Consider the following 27,899-nt stretch of genomic DNA (forward strand, 5'->3'; position numbering starts at 1 on the left):
CCTGGAGAAGTCTCCCAGTGATTCCTGCCCCTCCAGTACATGCTCTGAGATTAGTGAACATATCTCCTTCCCATATACCCCGGGTGATTTTCAAACTGGTGCTTCTATGCTGCATCTCCACAGGCTGTTTGTTGTGCTATCTTTTTAAAGGCTGGGACTCAGTTTCCTCTTGCCCTACCAGCTGTCCTGTGAGACCAGTGATTTTTAAAGTTCCGGGCTTTGAGCCTCGATGACTGTAAGAACTCATGAAACTCCCCCCTCTGGTTTTCAGGTCCAAATGTTATCGGGATTTGTCTTTCCCACGTGGGCTCCCAGTGCGTGAGGTGAGGGTCTGTTACTTCCTCGTTTCTAAACCTGTGGTGTCCCTCCCTCCTGTGGACCATCTGGTGGATCCCTTTAGAGCCTATGTCTCTGCCTTTCCTATCCTCTCTGATGTGGCCTCTTCTCTACATGTAGATGTGGAGAGTCTGTTCTGCCAGTCTTTGGGGCATTTTCTGGGTTATTTACCCCGATATGGCTGTTATTTAGTTGTATCTATGGACAAGATGAGCTTAGGGTCCTCCTACTATTAGGTCATCTTCCCCAGAAGTCCCTAAAATCTTTTGACTTCAGTTATTTGAGTCTCCTCTCCCTCTCTCTCTTTTCATCACTGTAGCTAAAGGTTTGTCAATTTTGTGATATGTTTGAGGAACCAACTCTTAGTTTTGAGGGTTCATTAGTATTTATATTAACTTTACTATTTTATACTTCTGTTCATATCTATTAGTTGGAAAATATAATGCAATAATAAAATAAAGAGATGGGTTGATGGAATAGATTTAATTACACCTCTAGGAAGTAGCACACCCAGGAACCAATACAAGTTTTCTTGACTAAATCCCCACTGTGCCACCCAAAATGTAGCATATACTTTTTTCTAAACCTGTTTTTAGAATCATTAATATAATATTGAATATAACTGCTGACATGGTGAGAAAAGAGGCTATTTATTTTTGAGAGAGCACACCTGCATGAGTGGGGCAGGGGGAGAGAGAGGGGAAGAGAGAGAATCTTAAGCAGGCTCCATAGCCAGTGTGGAGCTCAACACGGGGCTCAATCTCATGACTGTGAAATCATGACCTGAGCCAAAATCAGGAGTCAGAAGCTTAATGGACTGAGCCACCCAGGCACCCCGGTAGGAGGCTATTTAAAAAGTAAAATCAAGGGATACCTGGGTGGCTCAGTCTGTTGAGCGGCTGACTTTAGCTCAAGTCATGATCTCACGACTCGTGAGTTTGAGCCCTGCATCAGGGTCACTGCTATCAGCACAGAGCCTGCTTCAGATCTTCTGATCCCCTTTTTCTCTACTCCTTTCCTGCTTGCAGTCTCTCTCTCTCAAAAATGAAATAAATCTTAAAAAAAAAATAAGTAAATTCAAGAATTGGCATATATGATCGTGTTTAAGAGTTAGCTGGAGCAAAAGGCAATTATGAAACTGCCCTGATATGTAGGTCCCTGTAAGAGGAGGGATGCACAAGTTGGGATGGAGTTCATTGAAAAGCCACTGCTAAAAAACGACTGAAGTGTATAGGGGCACATGCATGGGAGGATGGGAGGAAGAGTTGATGGAACTCAGGTTGCTTCTGTAATGTCTGGGCTTCATCCTCAATAGCACTTTTTCTCAGGAACAATTGGCTTATTCCATATAAAGCCAGCCTGTACTCCAGGGTGATTTCTCTCCAGGATTTTATAGACAGCATTTTCCAAGATAAAATGAGCAGTTATAGATTAAGTATTATATGGCCAAATCTGTGAAATACCTTTTAAAAATCAGGCAAGCCTCCATCTATTTGTGCATGAGCCAGGTCTGTCATTTACATTGCTGTTTGTCAGAGGATCTGCAGACTGTTGGCATAGTTGGCATTAGTTTAATTAACACTGAAGCTTATAAATCAAAGTAAAGACTTCATATATCCTTTGAGACTTATGTTACTAACTGCTAAGAATAATTCTACTTTCTGGAGAGAAGTGAAAATTGGAAACCAAGAGTATAAATTTGGCTAATTTGACAATAGTTGTTACATCTATTAATTATCTTCTTTTAAATACATACATAAAATATTTTATTATCTATAATCAGTTGGCACAGATTTTGTGGAGTTGGGAATACAGACGCTTTTTTATTTCAAATTCTCCGTATTTGGTTCATACTCCTATTACCCAGCAATTATATTTAAAGCAAAAGTTAACCTGCTCTCATAAAATTATATAATCATGTAATCAGAAGGGAGATTAGTGGTTCTCTTGTTCTGCTTTGGAGAGATCTACTCAATATGGTCTCATTTAAAATTTTTAGTAACAAAATTTTCAGCATGCTGGTTTTAACCAGTTTTAAATCACTCAAGTTCATTTTTATAACTTTCCTACCTATAACTTTGCTATTCCTTTTAAAAATTTCCTATCAGTCTTCCTTCCTTCTCTTTAATAACAGTTCTCTCTAGTTCTTTGAGATTTACGTAATACACTGGAGTATACAGACTCCATGCCGCTGTGCCCCTTCACTCTGAGGGAGGGCTCCAGCGACGGTGATCCTGTAGCATGAAGTTAAACGCTGTAAGGGGAATGGGCCTGTTCAAAGATCACCTTCCTCTTTGATCCTGCTCTTTCACGGGGTTTGGTTTTGCAACTGATGGTACTGCCATTTTGTCCTTCCCCAAACTCAAGTTCAGCGTCACCCTTTCTCTCTTGAGTTCATATCTCAGTGGCTCTGCTTTACCTAATATTGACTTTCTCTGTGGTAGTCACATTACCATTGTCCTCACTAATCCCTACTTAGCCTATCACAGTAACAACACGCCTGGTTGCTTAGGCTCAAATCCTCGTGTTCCTTAGTGTGGTCTCCATCTGGCCCTCACTACCTCTCTCTCTACCTGGTGACTCTGAGAGCTGCTATTTAGGTCATGTGCTTGAGGGGCTAGTATCAGGTTAAGGTCACCGCAGCCTGCTTGGCCAAATAAAATGAATGCGGAGGCAGCAATACCATCAGGTAGCTAAGCTAAACTTCCAGCACACACACGCATACAAAACCATATTAGCTTTGTCTTGCTTGTGGTATAATGTTGAAAGTCCTAGCCTTATTTTCCAGATCTTGTGGTCGTGTATAATTTGCCCTAACTCTACCTTTCTAAGTTTCTTTCCAGATCCTTCTGTCTCTCTTCTGTGTTCTAGCACAAAAGAGGACTGAACTTTTCCTTAAAATGTTAAGAAAACTCCTAACTCATCCTTTGCTCATGCTCTCCCTTATTCTATCTTTACCTCTTTTCTTCCACATCACCTTGCAAGATCTCTCTCAGACGGCAGGTTCTCACTGAAGTTTCCACCATTACCCTTATTCGAAATTAACCTCCCTTCTTTGATCTTCCACTGCTTGTTGTTTTGCCTGTATCAGAGCATAACTTTTATCTTTCTTTCTTACACTTACTGCCTTACATTGCTCTCTCCTCTACCTAATTGGAAAAGAAAGAAACTCACTGCAGACAGAGATTTTCATATCGATCTTCCTCTTTATTTGTCTGAATGTCTATTATAGTGGCTTCCATGTGGTGGGAGCAAGATGAACAGTGGCTGCTTCAAGGATTCACCATCTCTCACCAGATGCCCTATTCAACATGCCTTACTGAGGTAGCCAGGGCGTCCTGAATATGCTAAGACTGTAATTCTTCCTCATCAAGACTCATTCTGTTTTTCAAGTATTCAAGATAAGCAGAGTCTTTTGGAGATAACGCCATGTGACTTCTCTTCTTTTGTATCTGCTTTTGCCTGGATGGGGGTGGAAGAAAGGGGCACAGGCAGTTCAAATCCCTATATCACAGTTTGCTTTTCCACAGCACCTTTCATAGATCATAGGTCTCAGTGCCCAGATGGTTTTCTTCTATTACCCACTAATTATTAATGAGGATGCACAGCAAAGCCTCCACAGAGTAGCATCTGGAAAGCTATAATTTTCTGGAGCTCCATTTCAATAACCTGCTTCTGTCTGAGTGTTTAGATTCTCCTCCCAAAGAGGAGAGTCTCCTCCCTCCACAGGAATAAAGCCATCTTCCTTGTGGCTCAGTGGCTCCTGATCTTTTGGCACAAGGGAGGGAAGCAGGGCACGCCTGAGTGTGCCGATTCACAATCCCCAGGTGCTGCAGTGTTGTGGTGAGTGAGGTCAGAGTGGGGATGTGGGGTCAGAGTTATTGTTTTATTTATTTATTTGTTTGACAGAGTGGGAGAGAGAGAGGGACAAAGCTCTCTTGGGGGAGGGACAGAGAGAGGAGGAGACACACAATCTGAAGCAGGCTCCAGGCTACGAGCTGTCAGCACAGAGCCCGATGTGGGGCTCGAACTCATGAACCATGAGATCATGACCTGAGCCGAAGTCAGATGCTTAACCGACTGAGCCACCCTGGTGCCCCAATAGCTATCTACTTTCTATGGCCAAAGTCAATTTTGTCCAAATTTTGAAATTTGGCAGAACAGACTCTAAGCCCAAAATAATTTGGTAAAACATTCACTAATTCTCCCTTTAATGATAGGGAATATTGAACCAATTTATAGGAAGGAACATTATAAATGTTATGTGGCAAGTACCAGGGATTAGGATATGTGATTTTTTTAAAAAATCACTCATGCCTGATTTTTCCTTATAAACTGAAATTCAAACTCATGTCAAAATTTTTAATAGAATGTTAAAGATAAGTTTTGAAGTAAACAGTAATTTCAGAATAGGATACAGAAGCTTGAAGTTAGAAATAAGTACAAAATAACCCAATACCATCTGATATTTGAATCTTCTTGAAAGTATTTCCATGAATTGATAGTTTATCTTTGTAACAGATTTGAGGTGTCAAGGGTCCCAGTAATTTCTCCCAGAGACGACTACTGTCTCCTGAGTTCCCCTTGGGGTCAACCTGAATGAGTCCATTTCCTCTCTACTGAACAGTCTCCTAGCCAATGTCCCATGTTTCCCACCTGGCCCACATTTGACATGGTTCCTGTCATTTGTTTCATCCTTTGAATGAAAACTTTCAGCTTTCTTGGTTTTGCCAGGCTTGACTTTTAATGCCTACTGTACAAGCAATTAACAGGATTTGAAAGGTCAATGGGAAACAGATTAAAGAACATTTTCTGAATGCCAGCACCCCGTGAAGCCAGGTCTGGAATGTGCAGGGTCATCCCAGTAGACATTCTGACTCCCCCTCCCCCTTTGTCAATTATTAGGTGGTTTATGAGAATCCAAACAGCATTAATCAAAGTGACAGGGGGAAAATCCTGTATTTGTATATGCCATTTAGGAAAAGTTATTTTAGTATAAGAAATCTTGCTTTTGGAAATTTGCAAGCATGCACGCACAGGGGCATTTGTCTGCTTAGTCAGGAAAGGTAGTGATTACTGAGGGGACACTTCTCAGAGGGTTCCTGCGGTCCTACATCCTCATGCTCCTCTTTGGCACCCTCACTCCTAAACCAATTAGAAAAGTAGGTTAACAGCTCTGGGCAAATGGTCTGTCAGATGAAGACAAAGGTTTCAAGGAGGCAGGGAAATGGTTGGATAACACTGCTACATGAAGACAGAATATATAGTAGGTGTTTTCTCATACTCTGACTCTCAAAGGACATTTGATGGGTCCCTTGGGGCTTAAAAATACTAGTATCTATCAAAATCATGCTTCCTGTACCATAGTACCTTTGCCTTGGGTTCTTTCAAATTGTACCAAATGTTTTCCAAAATTGAAAAGCAGGATGCGTTATAGATACTTCTTTCTCATTTTAGCATCATATAATGATTTAATGAGCCTCACTGGGTTACAAATGGGATAGAACCATGTTCCCTTGTGTTCCTTTTTTCTTTCTAATAAAATGATCTCATAAGGTTGAAATCACTTTATTTCCTTTGGGAAAAATACAAGGCCTTTCCATTGATAAGAATAGTTAATTTCAACTTTAATTCTTTTTACTACATTTCAACTTTACTTTTTAAAAATACTTTTTGGTGGGGGGCATCTTCCTAATATCCTTTAAAATAGTCTAATCCAGTATGAATCTGGTACCCTCAGTTCACTTATTAACTGGGATAAGTGCCTAACCTCAAAAATTGCTTAGCATTTTACTGTTCAATATATTCTACTACTCATGAGGGTACCAAGAAATAAGATTTAAAAAATCATTATCAGATGAAAGATACTCATCAAATAAATGATCATTCTTAAGGAGAAATAGGGGATTGATTTTTTTTTCTCATTTGAAAGCATTGACTTCAGGCTCATTTGTAATAAAATGATTTATTTATCATTGCCGAGCAGGGGAAATTGCTTTTCTAAAATAATAACACTCCTTTATTTTCTAAAAAAAACTAGATAATTATAGCAGCACATAAGACACTAAGAATTTCCTCTACCACCCTAAGTCTCCCTCCCCATTCTCCAAATCTGCTACTTCCCTGAAAGTTTTCAAATCAGCAAGCTTGAAATGAGTTTCCTGAGAGTTCTTTTTCTCTCTTTTCCAAAATTTCCTAAGGTTACTCTATATATACCTAAATGCCAATAATTGTCTTGAATAGACTGAAGTAAAATAAATGAGATGGCTAAAATTCATTTTTATCTCATAAATGTTACACCTTGTCAATTAAAACAAATACTCCTTTTCTGTGCCAAGAAAACATTTTCTGTTACATTCACAATCTGTTTCAACTGCCATTGGGTACAAGGAAAACCTCTAACAGATGGGAATCAGTAAATAGCAACTGCAAGAAGAACTGACTATCTGAATAACAAATGGAAGACATATTCTGTATTACCTTGGCAGGCAGACGTGGTTCTGAGGGCTTTTTGAGGCACTGTACTATTGATTCGGAGGACAAGACTGGGGTCGAGATACCCCCTGAAAAAGAAAATATATGTATGCTTTACACAGACCATCACCCCTTATCTCATATCACACAGAGTCAAGGTTGTAAAGACCTTTCTATTCTTAGAATATTTGGGAATAGTGAGACATAGGAAGTAAGGGATGCAGCCTAGGAGGTGTGGAGGTGTTCATCCACAGACAAGGGGATAACATAGTCACCCTGGAGTTAAAGATCACAATGTCCTTCATTAACCTCTAACCCCACTTTCAACAAGAAAGAGACAGAGATAGTATTCAAGTGGGTAAACATGGTGACGGTAACGACTCTCTTTCTAAGAGCACAATGCTCAGAGCCATTGTGCTCTGCACAAAGGCTGCAGAAAATGCTACCTAGAGAAAGCCTTACATCAGGGCCAGTAGAGGAAGTTGCCGTCAGCACCACGTGGGCCAGATGCCTGAAAACACTGAACAAGTGAAGAAGTCTTGGACTTCTTCCAAGGCAAAAATAGTAAAAAGCCCGTGTCTGCTTTCTACCACCCAAGCGGGAACTGCTTCATGAGTCGCTCCTTTGAAATTTCCTTTCCAAGTCTACTCAGCGTGTGCAAGAGGAGTGCACCAAGAAATGTCTTAGGTGTGTGCTGAGATGGTAAGTAAGAAAGACACAGGTGGATTATCCTCTGTGGCCTTTGCTTACCATTCACCTATGCTTACGGATTAAGGCCCGAAACTTTGAGGAACAAAGCAAGCTAGTTATCCCTGGATAGACTACTAATGTGAAAATGTATAAGGAAACCTAACTTCAACTTGGAAGCAGGGACCCGTGAAGGGAGGGCTCTCACGCAGGTATCACTCATCGCAGCTTGCACAGTTCAGCAGGAAGAAGGAAGACTTCCTATCCACTTGGCAGCAGCAAGCTGCACTCCCTGGCGGCCAATGAAAAACCGTCACCACTTCAAACTCCTATTTTCCTCCAGTGAACTTTTGTTCAAACAACTGCCCCCCTCCCCCAACTTCCTCCTTTCCTCTATAAAAGGACAAGCTCCTCCTCTGTTCTCTGGACTTGCCAATGGTTCGCCATAGTCTGCTTGTCTTGAATTGCAATTCCTCTGCTATTTCTGAATAAACTCCATTTTGCTGTCTGAATTGCTTACCTTTTCTTTTAAAAGGTTGATGGTAACAACCTAAATTCTTTCCTATCCTTCCAATAGAGAGATACAGACCTGAGAGAAGGACTCGACATGAGAAAGGAGGCTTGGAAGAAGGGAACATGCAGGAGCAGTTAAGAGAAGGTTCTCTGAACTTCTCAAATGTACCTGTTTCCCATACCACAGGATCTCTTTCCACCATCCCTTCACCTTGCCTTCTGCAGAGTCCTGGAACAGTGGAGTAGCTCAAAATGTGCTATCAACCACAGTTGTCTCCTAGGACCTTTTGTTTGTTTTCAGAAATAAGACTTCCAAGAGATGATAATATGAAACATGTATATTCAAGTTAAATACGCTTCATTATTTTCATTAATCTTTGCAATGCTTTTAATACATTCCTATGAAGCAACAGAATACAGTTTGGGATGAAAATTTATCCAAGTGAGATTTAAAATATCATTATGGCTATGAAGGATTTAGATACTAGGTTTTATACTCATTGCTCTTCAATTGTTCAATCAACCAAAAGGTAAATGGGGGAATATCCTGAGTTTTCTTAACCTCCCATTGAGAGAGAACATGAAAATTGGTGTTTTTTTCTCACAGCATAATCTTTGAACAGATCGTCATAATCATAGTATGTCTGTATTCAAAATCATCATCAATGCCAAAAAATAACTCTTACCATGCCTTTACATACCTACTTGTCTATGCTGAGTCACACAGATAAACTGAACAGGGCCCCTGGCTTTCCTTCACCTCGCTTGTTTGTTGTTTTTTGGGGTTTTTTTGGTTGGTTGGTTTGTGTGTCCTTTCACAAGTCTCCCTTGATCCTTTCCAGGGAACCACTCTGCTCAATGCTGGTTCTTGCTCACCACCCCCCAACCAAATGACAGTTGTATACCTCTTACCATCTCTCTGTGTCCCTCACTGGGCCCTCCTCTAGTACTCAGCAAATAAAGATAAACCCCTCTGTGCTCCATATATCTTAGCAAATGTCCAACCTTGTTCAATTGCAGCGTACGTTTGGCTCAAGTAAACATATTTAGGGAAGTCCTTATGTTCATGTGGTATATTGCTGTCAACCTATCTGGAGCTGATCTGCTATACTGCACAGTATATACATATATACATAAGTTCTTTACAGAAATAACTTGCACTAAGAAAGTAACACAATGAGCTCTAATATGAAAGTGCATAGTTACTTAATCATAAGAGTAATATTTGCATTCACTGTTTACATAGTCTACAGAAATCAGCATATTAAAAAAAATAAGCTGGCGGATTCCAGGGCTTGGCATAAACTAGTCTTTGTATATTGTCATTGTCCCAGAAACAGCACAACACTTGGTGAATAATTTAAAACTTTCCTGTATTATTTTTGAGCAGGATGTAGGAGTATTATACATTGCTTGTGACTACCCATGTCCAGTTAGGAAAAGAAAACCAACTCCACGTATTTCAAACCGATTCGATTAGAAAACTGGTTATAAAAGTAACCAAAAAAATGTATCAACAAAAAGAAGAAAGAAAGAATGGATGAAATTCCCCTAGACAGTGGTAACTGCATAATTTACTGCTATTAGTAACTGCAGGATGCCATTACTACTCCCGGGGCTAAGGACACAAAAGGGAGATGGTGTGACCCCATGTCCTCATGGCTGTGCTGCTGTGGATGCTGGAGTCCCTCCAGAGCCACTGCTGATGGACCCAGGAGCCCACACTCCTTGTGACACTGCAGGAGTCAGAGCCCAGGAGCACTGGGCTAACAAAGCTGCTGGAGCCTCCAGTGCTGCTAATGCAGAAACCCAGGCTGGCACTCGTCACTGGCCAAGTGCATTGCCACGTGCTGGCTGAAAATAAGGGTCTGCCCTTCTTCCCACCTCTCAATCTATTGCCAGTGTCTCCCGTTATCAGCAACTTACTAGAAATCTGCCCTAGGGGAGTCTGGAAAAGGGAGTGTGTAGATATTCTGCCCCTGTGATACAGAAAACAGCATAAAAAGGGAGTACTGGAGCAAAACGCCAGACCAGTAACCATCCCAGTGTTTTGCATAGAACATTCTATGTGTAGACAGCTCTATAGGAAGCCTGGTTGGCATTTATCTCTTTCCCAAATAGCCCTACTCATATCACCTGCTAGAGGCTTTCCTGATTTTTGTGGTCATTACTTCTGTCTCTCTCTCTCCCCCTTTCCCTCTGACACTCTATCCAGATAGAATACTCTATCCCTAAATTCTCACATGCCACCTGTATTTCCACCTGTGTTTGCCAACTGTGTCAACTCTCTAAGGCAGCTGGAGGACTCATTGGCTTCTTGTCTTATTTTTCCTTACTCCATTATTTAAAGTAGTGCGTGGATCCCCTTTGAAACTAGGTTTTTTTGTTTGCTTGTTTGGTAGTTTTACTTTAACTGGTTGGTTTCATCAAAGAAAAAAAAATTACCTTCTATTATGAACTCAATGTTTGTATCCCCCCAAAATTCCTATGCTGCAATCTTAATCCCCAGTATGATGGTATTCAGATGTGGGCCTTTGGCAAATGATTAGGTCATGAGAGTAGAGCCTTCTTGAACAGGATTTATTAAACGGAGCCCCAGAACTCCCTCCTCTTCCACGATGTGAAGACACAGCGAGATAGTGATGCATGAACCAGGAAGTGGATTCTCACCAGACACCAAACATACTAGCCCCTTGATCTCTAGTTTTCTAGCCTCCAGAACCATGAGAAGCAAACTGCTGTTGTTCATAAGCCACCCAGGCCATGGTGTTCTGTTACAGCAGCCCGAAACAAGACAACTTATGGCAGTAAGAAAACAAATTGGAGATCAGATGTGTTCCTGTCCTGTATTCACTAATATTGACATTACAAATTTGGGGAAATCTCTTCACTTCTTTGAGTATAAGTTTTTTCCAAAGGTTGGATGTGGTATCTAAATTCCTGTCCTACTCAATTATATGAGGTTTTAGAAAAGTCATTTATGTTTAAAATAACTCGTGTCTCAATTCTGAAACACTTTCATGGGCATAACCTTTAAAAAGGAAGGTAGAATCCCATACCAGGAAGGAAAACATATATCTATTATAAAATCAAATACACCACAGAATCCAGAAAATAGTTCAAAATGCCTTTTCCTGAATTTCCTTAAGTTATCTATTCTGTAGCAGGTCTAGTGGATTGGCTCCTGCCTTCTTTCTCCCACAATTCACACTTCCTCCCTCAGTCTCTCTGCCTCTTGGCTGTCACCACGGAGTTGCACTTTTTTCTCTTTTCCTCCATCTCAGAAGGCCCATTCAGTGTCATGTGGGTCATCCCTTATTAAACCTAGTAGAAATGGCTTCCAACCTCATGTCACAAGACTGACAGCCATCTGCTCTTTCTGTCAAAACTTACAGGGACACATCTACCAGGCACAGAAACTTCCTCTTGTTGATTTTGGCCAAAAATGATAACACAAACTTTCAGGACAATATTATCTCTCTAAGCTCTTTCCTCATCTTTTCAATCACCTTGTTTATTACCCTAGATATCTATGGCTGAAGAGGTAAAAGTACAGGTGACATTATAAGAGATGCAGGATGAGAAGATTCTGGTCTACCTTGCTACAGAACGTGCATAGAGTTAACCATCTCATAAATTGTGAATAACAATAGAGTTTTAAAATTAAGGCTATAGCACAAGGAAATATGGGAAAACCAGATTAGTTTACTTAACTTCTTGGCCTATGGCCATGCATTTCTGAACACATGGTTTATTGAACTCTTTCTTCTCTTGATAACAGTGAATGCTTCAATAAAATATATAACCAGGAGAGTTGCAGAAAGAAAACAGTTACAAATAATATTTACTGGTAATGCTCATATCAGAAATGTATATTAAAATGAAGCTTTAAAACTAATTTTTATACTTGATTTGAACAAAAGCAGCTTATTTGCAAGGCGGTCCAGTACATTGCCACATCTTGTCCAGAGTTCGTAACATGTGCTTTTATTGTTTAGAATTATTATTTTGGTCACTGCATAAATCAATGCTTTAAAATTTTTTTATATTAAGAAACATAACAAAACAAATCCCACTTTTTTTTAAGTTTTCATAGGACTTGGCACTTGAGTTTTTTGGAAAAAAACAGAAAAAAGGGAAACGAGAGTAAACAACAGCAATATGCTCATTTCATAGATTTTGAGGTCCACCTGTTTAAATGTTTTCAAAACCATTAAATGCATCTGTTACTTTTTTTTCTGTGATAAAACAAATTATATGAAAAAATAAGTATGCATAAGTATCTAAAGTCAATTTAGGTAGGTTTTCAGATAGAAAATTAGGTAAGTTCAAAAAATACCTCAGATTCATTAGCCAGTCCCCATGTTGAAGTTAAGAGGAAGAGGGCTTACCTGTGTAACCTTGGGTACTATGTAACCTTGGGTACTATGTAATCTTGGATGATTCATTTTTATAGAATATTATTTACCTCTTGTGAGTTGTTCGAGGAATTCCTGAGTCCTTGTATAGTAAGGGCAAGGCATATAGTTATCCTTTGATCAATAATGTATATTATTATTTAAATGGGAAATATATGTGAATGTAGTTCTTTATTCCTGATCCAGTCGTATTTGTTTGTATATTTGATCTTGTGGAATCTCAATGGGCAACAGTTTCTCTCTCTAGTGTTTTCCAAAGAGCACTAGACCCTAGTTATCTGTCAGATACAGGAGGAGAAATGGCTTCTGTTTCTGGCTTAGTGACTGCAGCCTGCAACACCTGGAGCAAGGCATCTACCCTTTGTTCATTTCTTATATATATAATTAGGAGATGATAGTAAGTGGTCACAAAATTGCCCTGTGGTTCTAGTATGTAATATCTTTGAGGCTGAATCCTATATGGTATTATTTTGTTCTATTACTATATTATTATATGCCTTCTACTTTTTAGGATATTTCACAATCAGGAACACATCATTTCTTTTGAGATATAAAATAAGATTCCTGGATGACATAATTGCATCTTCAGCTTAAGAAGCATCACTTTGATACTCCTAGTTTTACTTATATGGAGGACTTCATATCACTGCATAATCTACATGTGACTCTGTGCTGTGAGCAGCTTCTATCCTTAACCTATGGCATTCCTGAACAGTTGTCATCATTTCACTTTATCACTCCCTGACAAAGAAGAACCTGTTTCAATGAGCTTTAGTGATAAACTGACATTATATTAAATATCTTTTGAAGAAACATGAATTGGAAAGGCAGTGTCACAGACTATTCACCTGTTAGTCTGAGTCCTCTGGAAAGCAACTATTAATGCAGGATTAAGTATGCAAGGATTTTATTACAGTAAAATTGAGGGAAAATGGTAAAGGTAAGGTAAAATTGAGGGAAAATGATAAAGTGCTCAGGGAAGGCTGTGGAAAGCATCTTAAGACTGTTGTCCAGCCTCAGCAAGTTGCATCAAAACCACTGGGGAGACCCTGAGCCACAGTCGGCCATGAGGAGCTCACGTCTCCCAGGAACAGGCTGGTTAGTGTCCCTGCTGCTGCCCTCGAGCAGTGGCTGAGAGCAATCCACGGCATGTGCATCCACAGCACAAACACAAGATGGATTTCAAAGCTCATGAGCCAGGCTCTAGGTCAGTAACTCTGTCTCTAGTTAGAAACCTGTGAGGTGTAATTTCACAGCCACCATGGATAGGTATCTCTTCTCAATCTCTCTGTTTCAGGATCCATTGCAAAGTGCCACCCATCACCCAGTGAACCTTCCTTTGATCTAGTCTTTCAAACTACTCTTACTTGGGAACTCTCCCCCTCTGGAGTCTTTCCACATGTCTTCCTTTCTCTGGTCTCTTCTGCAAGCTCATCCAAATTTGCAACATCCATCATTATTGTCCTGAATGTTCAAAAGTCATGACCTAGCCACTCAGGGAATTAAACATCAATTAGTTCCCAGAATTCACCATCCACAGAAGGCAATGAGTAGGATAACGAAGAACACAAAAAGTTTCCTTCCATGTTACAGCAAAGCTGTGCTGTCACCCAACTCCTCTGTCCCATTTACTACTCCATGGTCCCGTACAGTACTCCATGGTCTGTCTTCTGGATCCATGAACATACTGAAACTCCTCGCATAAAATCATTAATATCTGTTTAATTGTCAAATCTATTGGACATTTTAAAGTCATTATTCTTGACTTTTATATCCATTTAACATTACTGATCATGCATTTCTCAAAATTCTATTTTTCCTGGACCACTGCAATTCAGTACACTGCACATTCTCCTTACATCTTTATTCCTTTTGTATTTTTCCTCATGTTTTTTGTTCCTCCCCATTCCTTAAATAGTGGTGCTCCCCAAACTTTGTGCTCTTTTTATTCTACATAGTTTTTGTAGGAACTTTATTCTCTGCTGTGTAACAATTTTCATTTACTCATGTAATGTTCTATCATTTATCAAGCTCCTAGTATGAACCATGTACTATACTATGTCCTGATGATAAAATTATAGGGAAAAAAGTCTCTGGCTTTAGGGTACATATTGTCCAATGGAGGAAATACAAAAGTCAATAGGCAATTATAGGACAATGAGATACTTCTATAATAGGTGAGTGCACATGGTTTGGGTCATCATAGGAGGGCATCTAACTTAGACTTGGAAAATTAGAGAAGCTTCTCATAAGAATATAATGAACAGTGTGTAATAACAATAAGAGGGGATGTAGGGCACTCTGAACTAAGAAAGCACCACATTTGAAGGTATAATTAGTTTGGTGTATCTGCAATACTGAATTAAAGGAAAAGGGAGAGGTTGGGTCAGGAAATTGTAAAGTAAAGTTAATGAAAGGAACAACCTTATGTGCTGTGCTGAGGTCTTTGGGTCTTAAGATGACAGCAGTGAAGTTCGCTGATGGGTTTGAAATGAGCGCATGACTTAATTTCTTTATAAGTTTTGGAAGCTTACTCTATAGGAAGGATGGCTTAGAAATGCCTGGCTTCCTTGCTGACCTCATCTCCCTCTTCCCATGTTCTCCCTCAGCATTAGCCATGCTGGCCTCTCCTCCCTCATCCTCAGACACACCATCTTGCCTGACAAGCTGCTGCTCCTCCCCCGGACCCTCTCTCTTCAGGAGTGTGCAGGCTCTCTCCCCCATGTCTAGTTGTCTACTCAAATAGCACCTCCTTAGACAGGTCTTCCCTGGCCATGCCCATGTCTCTTTACTTGCCTCTACCTGTTCCTATCCCTAATGTCTGTTTGTTGTTCTTTTCAAAGTTATCACTACCTGACATTACTATATGTCTGTACATTGCCTATATCCTTCCTTACAATATAGCTTCTCTGAGGGTATGAATTTGAATTTTTTATTGTTCCCTTAATATTCAGAAAAGGGCTTGACAGACAATAGTCATTTAATATACGATTGTTGAATGAAATTACTGAATCAGAGCCTGGGGAGCCCTACCAATAAACACATTTAGAATACAGGCCTTTATTAATTAGAATAAATTAACTACTGAGAATTTTCTCACCCGATATCTTAATAATACATCTAAGCTATGCTCAGATGAGAGGAATCCAATGCAATAATGAATTTCTGGGAACAATATTAATAGATTTAGTTTCTAACTAGTAAGACATTTGAAATGTTTTAAATACTATTCCTATATTCTCTTTTTTTTAACCTTATATATTAGCTTTTAGTACTATTCCTATATTCTCTTCTTTTTTTTAACCTTATAGATTAGCTTCATAAACACAACCAGCTGAATGTAACTCAATAAAGATGGGGCTACCAACATTTAAATGTTGACAGGAAGGAAAAATGACTTTTCCTGAGTTATTTTCATAAAAGAAGATGACTCTCTGCAGAGTTAGTCTCATAAAAGAAAAAATATTGGGTAGATAAAATATTTCCAAGCTGTATTAAAATAGGCTTTTTTGATAACTTAAGAGACTACATTTTAGGTCCATGGATTTCAACAGACTTTCTTTCTTTAGAGAATGAAAACATCAAATGTCTCTGACTTCATCTAGTTTTAATAAAATATTTTATTTCATGGAGTTACATTTGATAAGCTCATTCGCACTACATTAGTTGACGATTTGCTCCAACCACAAACTCTAGCCAAACTAACACAGGTTTCAAATAAATCAGAAGCAAAAGCCTCAATCCTACATTAATTGCATTATAGTTCAAAGTTTCCTTTTGTGAAAACAAAGGTGTTGTTCCTCCTAAAATTAAAAAAAAAAGTAGTGACAATTATTTCAAGTTGTCAACTGAATCTGCAGATCAGATTCTGTTAAAATGTCAAAGTGTTCCTGTATGCCAAATTTACCCAACAGGTTCAAAATATGCTTTAAACAACAAATCAGTGAAAATGCCTAAAAAGTTTATTCAGTTTATTCAAAACTATTTCCTGAGGCCCTTCTCCTCATAAAGGACTGTGCCAGTGTAAGAATCCACAAATGAACAAACATGTTCTGAGAGCACTCAAGGTGCTCTTGAAAGGCAGCTCTTCACAGCTGTGTAAGCAGTGAGGTTGATCACAGAACGAGAGATGCCCATGTCTGAAAGGGACCCTTCAACCAACCATTTGAGGTCAGCATGCTTCCTGTGATACTCCCATCAAGTGTCTAGTCAGCAAATGCCAGTAAAAGGAGAAACATTTTCCTCCAAAGGGCAAGTTAGATCTCTGTAAAGTGTATATGGTTAATTTTCTTTTTTTGTATAGCAGTTAACATATAGCTCTTAATAATCAAATCTATTTTTCTTCCTTGGGGTCAATAGTAAAGATCTAGGAAAACATGAACTCTCCCAGGGATGGACCAGTCCTTAGATGTGAAAGACAGAATGGAATCTATAGTGACTCTTAAACTTATGGCTTATATTCGTAATTACAAAATAAAGCAGGCTACATAAAAAAAGAAAAAAAGAAAATTTTCAATTCACATAAACATGCAGACTGATGCATTATAATCCCTCTGTTAACAAAGCACTTAAAACCACATTTAAATTATGAGTGTTGGTGTTAACCTTTCTCTTGATGGTAATAAAATAAAAACCATATCAAATCTAATTCTAAAAACCAAATATGGTAATAATTAAGCTTCTCAGAAGCCAATTTTTCTTCATTCTCAAGCATCATGCACCACTAGTGATTTTTTTTCTGTTAAGTTATCCAACATTAGAGAAGCATCCACATGTCACTCTGCGGTTAAGTATGCAATGAAAATACAAACACCTCACAAAATGCAATGTATTTTCTTGACTGAGACAAAAATACACATGAGTTAATTAATTAGCTGTGTATATAATTATGTTATTATATTAACAGAAAACCAAGGGACTGTGAGAAGCATCACATACACAGAAAGAGAAAGAAGTGGGGAAAAGAGAAAAAAAAGTAATACAGGAAAATGCTGAGGGTGACATACAGTAAAGAGGATTAATGTAAAATGATACAAACTAATAGCAAGTCTCAGTAACAATGCTGAGAATCAAAGGCACGAAAAGCAGAGAAAGAGCCTATTCTAAACAACCACAAATTGAGAGCTCTGAGATTGCACGTATCTCTGCATGTGCATGTGAGTAGGTGTGTTGTTTTTACCATGGTGACGGTAAAAGATTCACCACACGTGTTGAAACGACTTGTCGCTGAGAGTATAGTTTTCTATTGCTGCCGTAATAAATTACCACGAATTTAAGAGCATAACACAATGCCCATTTCTTATAGTTTCTATGGATCACAAGTTGGGGCATAGTGTGCGTTAACTAGGTTTTCCGCTTATGGTCTCACAAGACGGCCCACTCATCTGCACTCTTGTCTGGAGGTTCTGGGGGAAAAATCTGCTTCCAGGCTCATTGAGATTGTTAGCAGATTTCATTTCCACATTGTAGGAAGGAGGTCTCTGCTCCTGTGCTGACTAGTGGATGCGGATTATTCTCAGCTTCTGGAGGCCTCTCACAATGGTCAGCTTGTGGCTTCCTTCATATTCAAGGCCAATAATGGCATGTTCAATCTTTCTTGTACTTATAATCTTACATTCTCTTCTGCTTCATCTTTTAAAGGCTCATGTGATTAGCTCGAGGTCACCTAGAATATCTAGAATAATCTTACTATCTAAAGGTCAACTGATTAATAACATTAATTACATCTGCAAAGCCTCTCTGCCATGCAACTTACCATAGTTATTGATGAAATACTAGGAGATGAAGATCTAAACCTAAGAAAATTTGAAAACTAGCTTTCAAACAAGCTGATCTACATGTAATTTAAATAGTTGCTAAAATAATGTCAATACTTTAAAGACAACAAAACTCATACACTAAGTAGTATAACATTAATAAATCAGAGCATTCAATCAAAATTGCTAGGCAGGTAAAAAAATATGACTTATAATTAGGATAAAATCAGTCAATAGAAACAGATACAGAAAAAACAGAGATGATGGATAAGAGCCTTAAGATAGGTATTTTTTTAATGTTTATCTATTTTTGAGAGAGAGAGGGAGACAGAGTATGAGCAGGGGAGGGGCAGAGAGAGAGGGAGACCCAGAATCCAAAGCAGGCTCCAGGCTACAAGCTGTCAGCACAGAGCCCGATGTGGGGCTTGAACTCACAAGCTGTGTGAGATCATTACCTGAGCCGAAGTCGGACGCTTAACCGACTGAGCCACCCAGGCGCCCCAAGATAGATATTTCAAATGTGCTCTAAGAATTAAAAAAAAACATGGTAAGTGAAAAAGAAAAATGGAAACTATTGAAAAACAAAACAAAACAAATGGAACCTCTAGAGCTAAAGAATATAATATCTAATTGGAAAATTCACTAACTAGGTTTAAGAGAACATTAAAAACTATGGAAAAAACAATAAATGTGAAGATATCACAACAGAGACTATTAAAAACGAAATCATGTGATGCGAGGAGACTTAAAATAGCCACTCAGAGAATAGTGAGAAAACAGAAATCATATAACATACATGTCATTGGGATCCCAGAGGGAAAAAAAAATTGGGAAGGAAGAAAAATATTTACCAAATGATGACTGAATATTTCATTGGTTTAATGAAAATCATAAATTCCCTAATCCAACAAACTCAGCAGACTAAAATCAGGACAAACCAACAGAAAAATACCATAATTCTCCACATAGTGAAATTTTTGTAAATCAGTAATAGAAAAACTTTAAAGCTACTGGAGAAAAAAAAAAAGAAAAAAAGACAAAATACACACGGAGGAACAAAGACTGAGATTTCTCAACAGAAATAAAGCCAGACAAAAGATAATGAAACAACATTAAAAAAAAAAAAAAGGTCAACCTGGAACTACGGAAGCAGCAAACAGAAAAACCATCCTTCAAAAACGATGGTGAAGTAAAGACCTTTTTCAAGAACAAAAGCTGAAATAATTTGTGACTAGCAGACCTGCACTAAAAGAACAATACAAGAGCTCTTTGGGATCAAGAAAAATTATACCAAACAAAAACCTGTATTTACGTACAGGAAAAAAAGTACCAGGATGTTACTAGGGAGGTAAATGTAAAATACCTTCCTCATTTAAAAAATTAGTATTTTTTTAACTTTTGAGAGACAACATGCAGAGGAAAGACAGAAAGAGAGAGAGAAAATCTTAACCAGGCTCCATACTCAGCATGGAGCCAGATGAGGGGCTCATTGCAGGACCTGGGATTATGACCTGGGCTGAAATCAAGAGTCGGTCACAACCAAATGAGCCAGCCAGACGTACCTAAAATTCATTGTTAAAGACAAGAATAAACTACTGCAAAATATATAACATACGCAGAGGTAAAATGTATGGCAATACTAAAACCCAGAGGGGGAATGGAAGCCTGCTGTTCCAGGGTTCTTAAGTTACTATGGGTTGTCAGTGAAACTATTTTGAAGGTACTCTGTGGTAAGTTAAAGTTGGGAAGGAGAGAGTTAAACATACTGTTGTAAGAGTCTTATATGGGAGGTGGTAAGGTATTATTTAAAGGTAGACTGTATTAAAGATGTATATTGTAAACCCAGAGGCAAAACCTATTAAAAAACAACAACAACAACAACAACACAAAAGCCAAAGAGGTATAGCTAATAAAGCAGTAAGTGTAGATAAAGTCAAACACTGAACAACATTCCGAGAAATAAGGAAAAGATGATATTTAAATAATTTTGCATTGTTTTGCCTCATACAGGGGATGAATATGGGGATTTTGGTTTTTTAAGAACACTTTTAAGACAAAGAAATTATGATGTGCTATGTTTTATGCTACGTAATTGATACACTAACTCCCAAGATAGACATGGTTTCTAAGACCAACCCCATATGCGTATTTGTTAATATTTTTCCTTTAAACCTAATAAACTGAAATGGAATGGATGAAATGAGGAATTGGGTGACTAGAATCATGCTACACAACAAATAAAACTGCTCCACTGGGACACAGAAATAAACACATAACTTCTAAAGCAATAGATGAACATCAAGAAAGACTATCAGCAGGAGCTAAGCAGGAAGAAAAGGAGAAAAGTGACCAGGGAACCAGTATGTCTTCTCGGACCATAAGGTATCCCGAAAGAGATCCCTGTAATCCCCAGTTTCCTATCTGAGACCACCTACATAAATCCAGAACACTGGGAAATGGAAAATCAATCCACTTCACTGCTGTCTCAACTTGAATGACAGTGGAGGAAAAATAGATTTCCCCTGTTAATCTGACATCCACTGCCCTGTCATTGGTTTGGAGCCTGAATCTTTATTGTTTATGTAGCTTCAATATACAAGCTGGAAATTGTAATATTAAGTGGAGTTGGGACTGTCATGCTCACATGTACCTGAAAGAAGGAAGTACAAATACTGAGGTACAATTTAGACTGACAGCTTGCTTCTCAACAGATTACAGTGAAAAGTCCTTAATGTTTTCAGAGAAAATAATAGTCAATCTAGACTGTCTACACAGCTAAAGTATTTTTCAAAAATGAAAACAAAATAGACATGAAGAAAACTGAGTAAGCTGGCTTCTAAAAAACTCCCAACAGGACTTTAAGAGACAAAACAGATGAACGCAAGGGAAGAGAAACAAAAACAATATAAAAACAGGGAGGGGGACAAAACATAAGAGACTCATAAATATGGAGAACAAACAGAGGGTTAATGGAGGGGGTGTTAGGAGGGGGGATGGCTAAATGGGTAAGGGGCACTAAGGAATCTACTCCTGAAATCATTGTTACACTACACGCTAATTTGGATGTAACTTTAAAAAAATTAAATTAAAAATTAAAAAAAAGAAAAAAGGATGAACACAATAATGTTTAAAACTGAAAAAAAAAACCCTCAACAAAATAAATTCTGTCAAAAAGGAAGGAAAATGGTCCCATAAAGAAGGTCTAAAATCCATCAAAGAAGGGAGAATAAGAAATATAAGGATAAATCTATATGGTTTTTTTATTTCATAAAATCTTAAATAATGTTTATTTGTAGGTTCTAACACAAGCTAGAAATTTTAAAAATCTGACAATTGTAAATGTGCTCTGAGAAGGGTGATGGGAAATAAATTATTTTAGGTCTTTGAATTAAAAGAGAGGTAAAAATATTTATTAACTTTAGAATTTATATATATATATATATATATATAAAAGCTCAAATTGTAAATCTAACTATTAAAATATTATAATGCAAGACATAGCTTCCTAACAGTTAAGGAGATGAAAATTAAAAACTTTAATCACTAATAAGGATCCAGAGAAGGAATATATGAAACATGAAACAAGAAACATGAAAACTGGGACACAGGGAAAGTTCAGTAATATTTAAAACCTAACCTTAAATAGTACTTTGATTTGCCAATGCTTGAAACATGCTTTACCATACCAATTCATTTAATACAATAATCTTTTGAGGCACCTATTATTATTATATCATTTTACAGGTACAAACCTTAGGCAATGAGAGAGAAAATGATTATCTATAAGAGAAGGCAAGATTCAAACCTAAGCAGTCTGCCTCAAGAGTCTGTTTTTTGGGGGCACCTGGGTGGCTCAGTTGGTTAAGCGTCTGACTTCAGCTCAGGTCATGATCTCATGGTTCGTGAGTTCAAGCCCCGCGTTGGGCTCTGTGCTGACAGCTCAGAGCCTGGAGCTGCTTCAGATTCTCTGTCCCCCCTCTCTCTGCCCCTCCCCAGCTGGCACTCTGTCTCTCTCTCAAAAATAAATAAACGTTACACACACACAAAAAGTTAAAGAGTCAACGTTTTTAAATACTACCAAAACATAGAATTTAAAATGACTGTTATTACACCAAACATTGAAATAAACATGCTGAATGAAATATCCATTTTTCTAGCAAAGATTGTTTTACTGAATTAGGAAAAATCCATCTACTTAGAAAAGACATCTGAAACAACCTAAGATCCATGTCATCGCAACTATCAATACTTTGTTCCTTTACATTGACTATTTCGTTGCGTGCATATATCATGATTTGTTTTTTCGTGCCCATGACTTGAGGGACATTGTGGGGCTACTATGAACAAAGCTGGTGTGAACATTTCTATATAAGTATTTTAGTGGGCGTGCATTTCCATTTCCTTTGGTTTAAAAGTATGAAGTTGTTGGGGCGCCTGGGTGGCTCAGTCGGTCAAAGCGTCCAACTTCGGCTCAGGTCATGATCTCACGGTCCATGAGTTCAAGCCCCGCGTCAGGCTCTGTGCTGAAAGCTCAGAACCTGGAGCCTGTTTCAGATTCTGTGTCTCCCTCTCTCTGACCCTCCCCCATTCATGTTCTGTCTCTCTCTGTCTCAAAAATAAATAAATGTTAACATAAATAAATAAATAAATGAATAAATAAATAAATAAAAGTATGAAGTTGTTGAAGTGCTCCCCAAAGTGTTTGTACAATTTACAAATTCATCAGCAACGTTTAGGAGTTCTGACAACTCTACAACCTTGCAAAATCTTGTGATTTTAGGATTTTTAATTTCAGTCAATGTGTGTGTACTGATATCTCTGAGATTTTAATTTGCATTTCTCTGATAACTAATAATGTTGAACAGCTTTTCATCTGCTTGTGGTTCATATATCTTACATCATTATGCATCTGTTTAAAACATTAGCCTATTTGCAAGTGTTCTTTTTATTACTATAATCATGGTGGTGGTGGTTGTTAAGTAGTTGTAAAAATGCATTATACCTTTTGGATATAAGTCCTGTGTCAGATACATGTTACAAACATTGTCTCTCAGTAGGTGGTTTGATTTTTCATTTTCTTAACTGATTTTCTGAAGAATATATACCTTAAATTTTTTCATGCACATAAAAAGTTCTAAGAAATCTAGAAAAAGTCTATTAAAACTAGTGAGTGAATGTAGCAAGACTGCAGGACACATTCCCAATGTACAAAAATCAATTGCATTTATATATATGAGCAACAAATAATTACAAAATAAAAATTTTAAACATACCCTGTATAAAAGCATCAAAAAATTATAATATTTATAGATAAATTCAACAAAATATGCGGAAAAATTTTCATAGTGGAAACTACAAACATGACAGAGAACAGAAAGTGGTAAATATTGATGAGGTATGTCCTTGTTCACTGATTTTGAAAATTCAGTATTTTTATATTATTTTTACTCAAATTCATCTATAGATTCAATGAAATGCCAATTAAAATGGGATTTTTGCGGAAATTGGCAAGGTGATTCTAATATTTAAATAAAATGAAAATAACCACAGAATAACTAAAACCATATTTTCTAAAAAAAATATAAAAAGTAATTAAGCTATCCATATTGATTTTTTAGGGGACTTCCATTCATTATATCTACTGTATCACACTATCCTTATGTTAATATTAATTTAAATTTTTTAATTCAAGTGTAATTAACATACAGTGCTAGGAGTCTCTGATGTATAATATAGTGATTCAACAATTCTATACATGACTCAGTGCTCACCAGAGCAAGTGTAATCATCATCTGTCACCAAAGTATTTTTATAATCTTACTGACTATATTCCCTGTGCTATTCTTTTTATCTCCCTGACTTATTTTGTAACGGGAAGTTTGTACCTCTTAATCCCCTTTATCTCACCCACTCCAGTTCACCTACTCCCTGGTAACCACCAAATTTCCTCACTATATTTAAGAGATAATTTTTTTCTTTGTCTCTAATTTCTTGTTCATTTGTTTCTTAACTCACCCATATCAATGAAATCATATGGTATTTGTCTTTCTCTGGCTGACTTATTTCACTTAGCATTATACTTTCTGTATCCAGCCGTGTTGTTGCAAATGACAAGATTTCACTGTTTCCATTTTATATACAACCACTTCTTTATCCATTCATCTACCAAAGGACATTTGGATTGTTTGCATATTTGTCTACTGTAAATAATGCTACAATAAAAATAGGGGTGATATTTTTTGAATTAATGTTTTTATTTTCTTTGGGTAAATAGTGGAATTACTGTATGATGTGTAATTCTATTTTTAATTTTTTGAGAAGTCTTCTTACTGTTTCCTACAGTAGTTACTTCAGTTTACATTTCCACCATCAGTGCATAAGAGTTACATTTTCTCCATGTCCTCACCAACAATGCTTATATACCTTGTGTTTTTTATTTTAGCCATTCTGACAGGTGTGAGGTGACAGTAACTCATTGTTTTGATTTTCACTTTCCCTTAGAATTGGGTTGAGCATCTTTTCATCTGTCTGTTGGAGATCTATATGTTTCTTTAGAAAAATGTCTATTCAGGTCCTCTGCCCATTGGATTATTTTGTGTGTATATGTGTTGACTTATAAAAGTTGTTTATTTTGTATAACAACCCTTTCTAGGATATATCATTTGTAAATTTCTTCTCCTATTCAGTAGGTTACTTTGTCATTTTGTTGATGATTTCCTTCCTTGTTTAAAACCGTTTTAGGGGCGCCTGGGTGGCACAGTCGGCTAAGCGTCCGACTTCAGCCAGGTCACGATCTCGCGGTCCGTGAGTTCGAGCCCCGCGTCGGGCTCTGGGCTGATGGCTCAGAGCCTGGAGCCTGTTTCCGATTCTGTGTCTCCCTCTCTCTCTGCCCCTCCCCCGTTCATGCTCTGTCTCTCTCTGTGCCAAAAATAAATAAAAAACGTTGAAAAAAAAAATTTTAAAAAAAAATAATAAAAAAATAAAACCGTTTTATTTTGGTGTTGTCCATAATATAATTTTGCTTTCTTAGAGATATCTTTTAAAAATGTTTCTATTGCTGATATCAAAGAAATGATTGCTTATGTTTTTTTTTCCCCCTAGGAGTTTTATGGTTTCAGGTCTCACATTTAGGTCCAATTTCATTCTTTTACATGTAGCTATCCAGTTTTCCCATCACCATTTGTTTAACAGCTCTCTTTCTCCCATTGTATATTCTCACATCCTTTGTCACAGATTAATAACCATGTAAGTGTAGGTTTATTTATGGGCTCTCTAGAAATGTGTCTGTCTCTTTTCTGCTAATGCTATATTGTTTTGATTACTACAGTTTTGTAGTATATCTTGAAACATGGGGTTGTGATAGTGCCAGTTATAGTCTTCTTTCTCAAGATTGCTTTGGCTATTCATCTTTTATGGTTCTGTATAAATTTTAGGATATTTATTCTACTTCTGTTAAAAATATTTTTGGTACTTTGATAAGGATGGCATTAAATCCTAGTATGGACATTTTACAGTATTCTTCCAATTTATGAGCATGAAATATCTTTCCATTTCTTTGTGTCATCTATAATTTCTTTCATCAGTGTTTCATAGTTTTCAGAGTACAGGTCTTTCACCTCCTTGGTGACCTTTATAGTTAACTTGGTTAAGTTTATATTTTTTCTTTTTGTTGTGACTGAAAATGGGATTGTTTTCTCAATTCCTCTTTCTGCTACTTTGTTATCAGTGTATAGAAATACAACAGATTTATGTACATTAGCTTTTTAGCCTTTGACTTTACTGAATTTATCAGTTCTGGTAGCTTTTTGGTGGCATCTTTAGGGTTTTATACATAAAGCATCATGTCATCTGCAAATAGTGAAAGTTTTAGTTTTTCCCTATGAATTTGGATTTTTTTAATTTCTTTTTCTTGTCTGACTGCTGTGGCTAGGACTTCCAGTATTATGTTGAATAAAACTGCTGAGAGTGGACCTCGTTGTCTTTCAATTATTTTTTACCAAAAAGCCTACTGTTAGCTGTGGGTTTTTCATACATGGTCTTTATTATTTTGAGGTATATTCTCTTTAAACATACTTTGTTGAGAGTTCTTCCATGTATACATGTTGTACTTTGTCAAATGTTTACTCTGTATCTATTGGGATGATCACGTGGTTTTTATCTTTCCTCTTTATTTTTTATTTTTTTATTTTTGAGAGACAGACCATGTGCAAGCAGAGGAGAGGCAGAGAGAGAGGGAGATACAGAATCTGAAACAGGCTCCAGGTCCAAGCTGTCCACCCAGAGCCTGATGCAGGGCTAGAATCCAAGAACTGTGAGATCATGACCTGAGCAGAAGTCAGACACTTAACTGAGCCACCCAGGTGCCCCTATCCTTCCTCTTCTGAATGTGATGTATGACATTGATTTATCTGCAATATTGAACCACCCTTGAATCTCTGAAATAAATGCCACTTAATCATGGTAAATTATTTTAATACTTTTGATTGGGATTTCCTAATATTTTGTTAAAGATTTTTGCATCTACATTCATTAGAGATAATGGTCTGTAGTTTTTTTGTTTTGTTTTGTTTTTGTAGTGTCTTTATCTGGTTTTGGCATTGGGATTAAAACTGACCTCAAAGAATGGATTAGGAAGCTGTCTTCTTTTTTGGGGGGGTGGAATAGATTGAGATGAATAGATATTAACTCTTCTTCAAATATTTGGAGGAATTAACCTGTGAAGCCATCTCGTCTTGGACTATTGTTTGTAGGGAGTTTTTCATTGCTGGTAATTGGTTTGTTCAAATTTTTTATTTCTTCCAGATTCAGTTTTGGAAGATTATGTGTGTCCAGAAATTTATCCATGTTTTAGATGGTCCAATTTATACTTTTTTCCTAGTATTCTCTTATAATCTTTGGATTTCCATGGTGTCAGTTTATTTCTTCTCCTTTATTTCTGATTTTTTTGAGTCCTCTCTCTTCTTCTTTTGTTGAGTCTGACCAGAGTTTTCTCAATATTGTTGATCTTTTTAAAGAAACAGCTCCTGGTTTCATTGATCTATTTTATTGTTTTTTATTTCCATTTCATCTATCTCTGCTCTAATTATTATCACTCCCTTCTTTCTACTGGCTTTGGGTTATGTTTTTTTCTTCTTTGTATAGGACTTTTAGGTTTAAGGTTAGATTGTTTAGATTTTTTCACTTCTTGAGGTAGGCCCATATTGCTAAAATTTTAGAAGAGCTTTTTCTGCATCTCAAAGATTTTGGAGCTTTGTGTTTTCTTTTTTATTTGCCTCAATGTATTTTTTGATTTCCTCTTTGATTTCTTGGTTAATCCATTGTTTACTAGCAAGTTATTTAGCCTCCATGTATTTATATTCTTTGGGAGTTATTTCTCGTGATTGATTTCTTTGTGGGTTGATTTTTTTTAAATATTTATTCATTCTTGAGAGACAGAGCATGAGTGGAGGAGGGGCAGAGAGAGAGAGAGAGGGAGACAGAAAATCCAAAGCAGGCTCCAGGCTCTAAGCTGTCAGCACAGAGCCATACACAGGGCTCGAACTCATGAAATGTGAGATCATGACCTGAGCTGACACTAGACACTTAACCACCTGAGCCACCCAGGTGCCCCTGTTGTGACTGATTTCTAATTTGTCTTCTAGTCTGAAAATATGCATGGTATAATTTCAGCCTTTTTGAATATGTTGAGACTTGTTTTGTGGCCTAATGTGGTCTA

At 37.4% G+C, this 27,899-nt stretch overlaps 1 long non-coding RNA gene across 1 annotated transcript in view; it reads right to left on the reverse strand.

Annotated features, from left to right (window-relative positions):
- Window positions 1–3,528: 3,528 nt before the first annotated feature.
- Window positions 3,529–27,899, reverse strand: part of LOC125923443 (uncharacterized) — a 43,879-nt gene continuing 19,508 nt past the window's right edge. Inside the window, exons 3-4 of the long non-coding RNA XR_007458041.1 lie at window positions 6,817–6,899; window positions 3,529–3,798 (exon numbers count right to left, since the gene is read on the reverse strand). This is a non-coding gene — a long non-coding RNA (uncharacterized LOC125923443). The remainder of the gene's footprint in view (window positions 3,799–6,816; window positions 6,900–27,899) is intronic.

The sequence above is a fragment of the Panthera uncia genome, chromosome B1, assembly GCF_023721935.1.
Source record: "Panthera uncia isolate 11264 chromosome B1, Puncia_PCG_1.0, whole genome shotgun sequence".
NCBI classification, from domain to species: Eukaryota; Metazoa; Chordata; class Mammalia; order Carnivora; family Felidae; genus Panthera; species Panthera uncia.